The 8,616-nt window shown below is 39.4% G+C and overlaps 1 long non-coding RNA gene across 2 annotated transcripts in view; it reads left to right on the plus strand.

Annotated features, from left to right (window-relative positions):
• The first annotated feature begins 4,028 nt into the window (after positions 1-4,028).
• The window catches only part of LOC139025023 (uncharacterized), a 13,272-nt gene continuing 8,684 nt past the window's right edge, over positions 4,029-8,616 (plus strand). For both annotated transcript variants that reach the window (XR_011476452.1, XR_011476453.1), the window contains exons 1-3: positions 4,029-4,113; positions 4,325-4,365; positions 4,660-4,725. This is a non-coding gene — a long non-coding RNA (uncharacterized lncRNA). The remainder of the gene's footprint in view (positions 4,114-4,324; positions 4,366-4,659; positions 4,726-8,616) is intronic.

The raw sequence follows: 8,616 nt of genomic DNA on the forward strand, positions 1-8,616 counted from the left end.
GCAAAATGAAGAGATGATATGACTATTATTGAGATTATTTACTATACCAAAATAAGTTGTTTTTTTTGTGTGTGCAAACTTTCTTGCAAATGGGAGAATACGACAATCTATGCTGCTACTGTCTCACAAGATGTCCACCCAGGGGAAGTATAACGTCTCTAGATGCATTGGGAGGGGTATTTGTTATCATTAACTGGTATGTAGGTATATGGGAATTATGTTGCTCTGTGTCATATATCTAACAATATGTGGGATAATACAGCTGAAGGAGTTGATTAATAACCTCTGGTGAACTTCCCCAATGTTCCCCCTCAGCTCTGACTTGTCGTTGTCAGTCTCTGAACAGACTCAGCAGTTGGAGAGGTCAGAGGGTTGTTGAGTCGGTGGATCTTGGGTTGCTGTTGAGGTTAAACAACAATTATCATCCAATGAAGTTAATGGTAAACCAATAGGTCAGGTTGTATAGCAACAATCACAATTCATAGGTTATATTACAATCAGTTCAGATTGATGCCCAGTGGATAAAACAAAGTGAAGCATATTGATCATAAAGTATTTTCGTGATTGATCTACTAACTTGAGGTTCATCTTAGAGGGTTCTCTGTGTTGCAGGTTTGTTGGACTGACAGTGATGTGAACAGGCACTCTAGTTCTCCCACTCTACACCCAATACCAGTCAGTGTTCTCCATCTTCAGTCCACTCATAGTCACTGTTAAGACTGTTTCTGTTGTTGGCTTTCACGTAGTCCCTTTAAGGTCACTGTTGTTTCCAGGTAAAGTCACAGAATACCACATCACACAATCACCACCCATCCTGCACCACTTCTACCTCCAGAGTACTATAGTAACAACAGGACAGTGGACCCACTCCCCTCCTTCTACTCCAGTCACTTCTGTTGTTTCCACATAGAGTTCGGAAGTACTCTAACACAGAGGTAAAAAAACAAGGAATTCAGAGAACAGAAAAGTTGCTTTTACAACAGGGCTCCTGCCAAGTTCTTAAAGCTCATTCTGTTGATTGATACATCTATTTTTTGTCTTTTAAATTCATAATAATGATATATTGCCATTGATTCTTTGAAGAATGTAACTTTCCTCACAAGGTTAGTTCTGTTCACTCCTTCATGACCCAAAATAAACCAGGCAAAAAAAGAAACGTCCTCTCACTGGGTTAGGTTCTTTACTGTCAGAGATAATAACTTCAAGGACACTAGAGAAGCTTGAACCAAGTTTAATTTCTTCCCAAAGGTTCTGTACAGCTGTAATTCAGACCAACTCAACAGGTCTTCAATCCAGATGTATATATCCCACTTAAGACACTTCCTCCTTCTCTCCAATCCTTACATCTTTAGTTAACAGGGAAAATAAGTAACAAGATACCAAACCCTTATTACTCCCTTCAGGGAATTTTGTCCTCACCTTCTGACCTAACCTAATCCCACAGACTGTCCATCTGTCTCCTGTATCAACACGGTGGCTCTCCTTCTTGTCACCCAATACATTTCCACAGCTATCTGTTTTCTACCAGAGACCCAGTCTATTTCACTCCTTAATATTCTATGCTTCTTCTCTAATCATTTATTTAATATCTCAATGTTCAAAATGTCGAATCCAAACACTGTCAACTGCGTTTATTTTCAGCAAACTTGCCGGTTGATGTCTTGTTGAGACCTGTCTTACCAACAGGCCAACAAGCCCTTCAGTCCCAGCCTTCTCTCAGCCATTGCGGACAGTTCTAAGCACTGATGGAGGGATTTGTGAGCTCCTGGTGTACTCGGAGGGTTTGTTGCCATCCTGACCTTGTCCTTGCAGGTGTGATGGTTCGGAATGTACCGATCCTGTGCAGTTAAGGGTGGTTACACATAGTTCTGCACTGTGAGGAACAATTTTCATCTGTCTGTCCTGTCCCCTGATAGCGCTGTCATTAGGCATCTCACAGTACGGGCATCTTGCAAATTTATTTGCCTGGCCAAACGCAATCTTATGCCATCTTGCAGCATTGCCTAAGGCACGTTCACGCAATGAGCAGGGACCCTGGGCATCGCTTCTTGGTGTTTTTCAAGTCAGTAGAAAAGGCTCTTTTAGTGTCCTAAGTTTTCATAACTGTGACCTTAATTCCTACCGTCTTAAGCTGTTAAGTGTCTTAATGACCTCCACAGGTGCCATGTTCATTAATTGCTTATGGTCATTGAACAAGCATGGGAAATGGTGTTTAAACCTTACATTGAAGATTCTGTGAATTTATTTGAATTTTTACTTAATTATCTTTGAAAGACGGGGTCCTGGAAAAAAGGACGCTTTCTTTTTTTGGCTGAGTTTTAATCTTGTTTTACCTACATGTGACAGTTATAGATCTGTTCTATGGAATTTCAGAGTGGTACAACATTTCTCATTTCATTTGTGTAATAGGCTATTTATAATTGGGTCATTATTTTAGTATTTGACATTGCAGATTACAGGACAATCCATAGACATTGTGAAACACTATTCATCTACTTTACTAGAGTACAAGCAGTGAAGGGATCGTACCGGGAGTGACAGATAGGTAGATCCATTGTATCCTGATATTGGTCCTCCATTGGATCTCCACAAACACAACCTGTAATCTCAGAGTCCCATGACGTTCATGTGTCAGTCATGGTCCAGTTGAAGATTCTCTTGTTGATTGTCATCGAAGTTGAGGGTCTGACCACTGTCTTAGGAGATTTGGTCATGTGCGTACTACATAAGAACATTACATCCCAACCTAATCCTTTACTACCTGGTATTTCACTGGTTGATATGATCGATCATAGTGGACATGGGAAGGTGATGGAGCCGCCTGTATGCACAGACACATACCCCACTGTGGAAACATCAACACACAAACACATTTAGGTTGGAATGCAATCACCTTTGTTTCTGCACTATAAAACAACTTGTGTTATGATAAGATGATAAGACTGTTTACTTGCCCTTTATAGAAACATCCCACAGAAAAAATTATACCGGTCTAAGACCGTGTAGTTAAGATAATACTTCCGCCTAGTGACGATGGGTTTCTCTACACTGCTTTGTGGAATTACTGTAGTATTCACTATAGTGGTTTTGCCAGGGACATGACTGTAGTATATGTAGTAACATCGATGCCGACTATGCAAGTTACTGTTTAATGAGGGGAACACCTCAACGCAAAACAGTAAAGGACACACAGGTTTGTAGCAGCCACCTAGAGTTAGCGTCAACAGAGGATTAGGTTTTCTTTGTCTTGATAAGATAACACACATTAACAGGAGTACACCAAAAATGACTTCTTAGCTTTATTGAAAAATACAACAGTGCTTTCCACAGAGATTCAGCTGACCAAGGCTCTATGAACAAGATGGACTACACCAGCCGCCATATTTTCAGTTCCATAATACCACATTACTGTATCTATGATAGGAGAACCTAGAGAGGAGAGATGATTTTTCAGATATTCTCTCTCATATTGGACTAATGATAACCACCAGGAGTTGAGAGTGATTAAGTGGCATAAAATTAATATGATATATATAAAAGACCATTACAAATTTAAAGTAGCTCTTAGTTAAAAAAGTAATTCTTGCGGAGGTTTACTCTCGATATAACTTTACTTATAGTTACTTTAATGTTTCTTGTGACCAAAAAAAACTATGGTTTTTTAATTTTTCATCTCTTACACATACCTTTCATTGACAAGAACTATATAATGAAGGTTATTCAAATGTTGACTTTCTTGCCTTCAAAAATGAATCATTGCCCTTTTTCTGCTGGGATGACCTCAAAAATTAGTAAGGCCTTGTTACATTATTCTAAATGCTCTTTTAGATCTGGACAGGAAAATTTGTCAAACATCTCACAGGGTGGTGCACACTTGATTCATCATGGTCAACTTCCACACATGTGAATAGATAAATAATTGTTCCACTTATCATACAAGTTYTTACCTTTTCACAAATMATCKATTWATAATGATCTTTTTTWATTMTATTARTAWTTCAAGTTCTTATATGTAATCCATCAGGTCTGTGAAAGTCCTACTCATCTCTCTGGGCATGTTGGTGGTGGTGACAGCTGGTATCCTAGTAACATGGAAGATGTGGAGAAAGCATAGTAAGTAGTCATTTTATGTGAATTTAAAAAAGGAGAATAGTTTAGAAAATACTAAATGTATTGATATTGTGACCAACAGTATATTTCTTGCCTGTGATTTATCTTGAATGACAGAAAATATTTGGAGGAATTGTCTTTAAGAAATCCATTCAGAAGTATTATTGTACTACAACAAACTCAGAAGTAGTTGACATCTCCCTCTTTATTCCAGAGGACAATAAGGCCAAGGACCAGACAACTAACAACTCAGTGGTAGGATACACTTATTTAATTTTATTCTTTTCAACCATCTGCTTTTCTGTTCTAAATATGGGATCATCTACCATTTGACTCGTTACCTCTTCAGTTGATTATCAATGAGTTGACAAAAATGTCCCATATTCTAATGGAACCCAATCTCTTATAGTGCAAAATATGTTGAAAAATACTGTTAACAAGACAGATAACAGGAAATTGTCAGTTCACTAAACATACATCTGAAACAAACTGTGGTTGAGGTGGTAAATAAACAAGGCCTGTTCCTCTTTGTTATTTATTTCTTTGCAGTCTGCTGACCCTGAGGAGGACATTACATACAGCACAGTGACCAACACCAGAGAAACAGCACAGCAGGTACAATCTGAATAAAACTGGTCTTGATCTGTGGAGATCTTGGACTAGAACCAATCACTCCATCTCTGCAGTGAGCCGGGGTTCTCTCTCTCTCTCTCTCGCTCTCTCTCTCTCGCTCTCTCTCTCTCCGTCCTCGATTTCTGCAGTGTGAGCTGGTGTTCTCTATCTCTCTCTCTCTCTCTCGCTCTCTCTCTCTCTCTCCTAACTCAATTAAATTACATTTTGTTTTGTTTTTTGGCATGGGAAACATATGTTTACATTGCCAAAGCAAGTCAAATAGATAGTAAACAAAGTGAAATAGCAATACAACATTTACAGTAAACGTCACACTCACAAAAGTTCCCAAATACACATGTGCACATAGCCTGTCTTCCCTTGAGAGCCAGGTCTACTTCCGGCAGCCTTTCTCAATAGTAAGGCTATACATAGTTAAATATTTCCAAAATTTTCGGTCTGTCACAGTGGTCAGGTATTCTGCCACTGTGTACTCTCTGTTTAGGGCCAAATAGCATTCTGGTTTGCTCAGTTTTTTTGTAAATTCTTAACAATGTGTCAAGTAATTATCTTTTTGCTTTCTCATGATTTGGTTGGGTCTGATTGTGTTGCTGTTCTGGGGCTCTGTGGGGTTTGTATGTGTTTGTGAACAGAGCCCCAGGACCAGCTTGCTGAGGGGACTGTAGGTGATGGCTATTTTTAGGAAGGTTTGGGAATCGCTTCCTTTTGTGTGGTTGTACAATTAACGTCTCTTTTCTGTATTTTGATCACTAGCGGGTATCGGCCTAATTCGGCTCTGCATGCATTATTTGGTGTTTTACATTGTACACTGAGGATATTTTTGCAGAATTCTGCATGCAGAGTCTCAATTTGGTGTTGTCCCATTTTGTGAATTCTTGTTGGTTAGCAGACCAACAGACCTCCCCCAAAAACCAAAATTAAAAAAAAAGGGCCCAATGGTTCTATAACTGTTCGTTATTTTTAGCTTATCTCCAACTTCGTATGTAAAATGTGATGTTTCCTTTTGAATGGGCAATAAGAAGGCTCCTCTTGCTTGTCTCCTCAGATCATTCACACAAGCTTTGTGGAAGTTACCCTGTGCATTAATTGTTTAGGCCAAGTATGTATTAATTTTTTGTGTGCTTAGGGCAACGGTGTCTAGATGAATTTGTATTGTGGTCTGGCCAACTGACCTTTTTTGAAGACCATTAATTTTTTGTAATACTTGAGATGTAACTAGCTGGGCCAGGTCTGACAGAATCCGTGCAAAAGATCTAGGTGCTGCTGTAGGCCTCGCCTGAGTTGGGACAGAAAGACACCAATCACAGAGGAAACCAAAGTTGACATCCTTGACTTTCAGTTTTATAGGTGATGCCGGGTGGCTGCAGCTAGATTTGATTCCAGTGCACCGTCGCCAATTGACACTTAAATAGTATGTTTGATAAAGTCACAACTGAAAGCTGAAAATGCTTGACCCAAAAAGTCTAAGAGTACTTTAAAGTATTTTACTTGAGTACTTTACACCACTGGTCTTGTTTCCAATATTGGGGAATGTCCAGAGCTGTGGATTATGTTATATAGTTTAAGAATAGCCCATAGGAATTTGGTGGTCTGTATATTTTATTATTTTTATTAGGATACCATCAGGCCCCAACAGGTCTTTTTGGGTTGGAGGGTTTTGTAATTTTGTCCCTGTAAGTTTCATTCATTTAATTGGAGAATCTAGTGGTTCTGGAAGTCTTTGATAGTGGATTCTAAGATTTGTATTTTGATCATGTATATGTTTTTGCTGTTTGTTCGTTGTTACAGAGCCAAGTAGATTGGAGAAGTGGTTTATCCATACATCTCAGTTTTGGATAGATAACTCTTCGTGTTGTTGTTTGTTCAGAGTTTCCCAATTTTCCCAGAATTGGTTAGATTCTATGGATTCTTCAATTACATTGAGCTGATTTCTGATGTGCTGTTCCTTCTTTTTCCGTAGTGTATGTCTGTATTGTTTTAGTGATTCACCGTAGCGAAGGCGTAGGCTCAGGTTTTCTGGGTCTCTATGTTTTTGGTTGGATAGGTATCTCAATTTCTTTCTTAGGTTTATGCATTCTTCATCAAACCATTTGTCATTGTTGTTCATTTTCTTAGGTTGTCTGCTTGACATTTTTATATTTGATAGGGAAGCTGAAAGGTCAAATATACTGTTTAGGTTTTCTACTGCCAAGTTCACAACTTCACTATTACAGTGAAACATTTTGTCCAGGAAATTGTCTAGAAGGGATTGAATTTGTTGTTGACTAATTGTTTTTTGGTAGGTTTCCACACTATTTTTCTTCCATCTATAGCATTTCTTAATATTATTCCGTTCCTTTGGCTTTGATGCCTCAAGATTGAGCATAGGTCTGTTCAAGTGGAGTGTGATTTTGCTGTGATCTGATAGGGTTCTCAGTGGACTGACTGTGAACAATCTAAGAGACTCTGGGTTGAGGTCAGTGGTCTACGGTACTACTGCTAAGAGATGAGCTATAGATGTACCTACCATAGGAGTCAACTCGAAGCCAACCACTGACTATGTACATACCCAGCCTTAGACAGACCTGCAGGAGTTGTGATGCATTTTTGTTGGTAATGTTGTCGTAGTTGTGTCTAGGGAGGCATATGGCGGAGGGAATGCTGACACCTCCAGGTAGGTGTTTGTCCCCCTGTGTTCTGAGGGTGTCAGGTTCTTGTCGAGTTCTGGCATTTAGGCCGCCACAGACTAGTACATGTCCCTGAGACTGGAAATTGTTGATCTCCCCCTCTAGGATGGAGAAGCTGTCATCGTTAAAGCATGGGGATTCTATTGGGGGATATAGGTAGCACACATGAGGACATTCTTCTCTGTTGAGATCATTTCATTATTAGTTTCTTGCCAGATGTAAAATGTTCCTGTTTTGACTAATAGAGTGGGTTAGGTCTGCTCTATACCAAATTAGCATACCCCCTGAGTCTCTTCCCTGTTTGACACCTGGTAGTTTGGTGGATGTGACTACCAGATCTCTGTAGCTTAGAGGGCAACCAGTGAGTCCGTCTCCTTTATACCATGTTCCTTGTAGGATGACAATGTCTATATTTCCAATTTATTTGATGAAGTCTGGGTTCCTGCTCTTTAGGCCAAAGCCAGATGACCTCAGACCTTGTATATTCCAGGATGAGATAGTTAATGCTTTGTGTTCCATAGTGCCTAGGGTCGTTTTTGAGTGGTTTAGGCCCGGATCATCACAGTAGGTGTGAGCAGAGCATGTTGAGCATCTGATACGTACAGTTGAAGTCGGAAGTTTACGTGCACCTTAGCCAAATACATTTAAACTCAGTTTTTCACAATTCCTGACATTTAATCCAAGTAAAATTTCCCTGTCTTAGGTTATAAAGGATCACCAATTTATTTTAAGAATGTGAAATGACAGAATAATAGTAGAGAGAATGATTTATTTCAGCTTTAGTCTTTCATCACATTCCCAGTGGGTCAGAAGTTTACCTACACTCAATTAGTATTTGGTAGCATTGCATTTGAATTGTTTAACTTAGGTCAAGTGTTTCGGGTTGCCTTCCACAAGCTTCCCACAATAAGTTGGGTGAATTTTGGCCCATTCCTCCTGACAGAGCTGGTGTAACTGAGTCAGGTTTGTAGGCCTACTTGCTCGCACACGCTTTTTCAGATCTGCCCACAAATAAATGTTCTATAGGATTGAGGTCAGGGCTTTGTGATGGCCACTCCAATACCTTGACTGTGTTGTTCTTAAGCCATTTTGCCACAACTTTGGAAGTATGCTTGGGCTCATTGTCCATTTAGATGACCCATTTGCGACCAAGCTTTAACTTCCTGACTGATGTCTTVAGATGTTGCTTCAATATATCCACATAATTTTC

The sequence above is a fragment of the Salvelinus sp. IW2-2015 genome, unplaced genomic scaffold, assembly GCF_002910315.2.
Source record: "Salvelinus sp. IW2-2015 unplaced genomic scaffold, ASM291031v2 Un_scaffold2152, whole genome shotgun sequence".
Lineage (NCBI taxonomy): Eukaryota > Metazoa > Chordata > Actinopteri > Salmoniformes > Salmonidae > Salvelinus > Salvelinus sp. IW2-2015.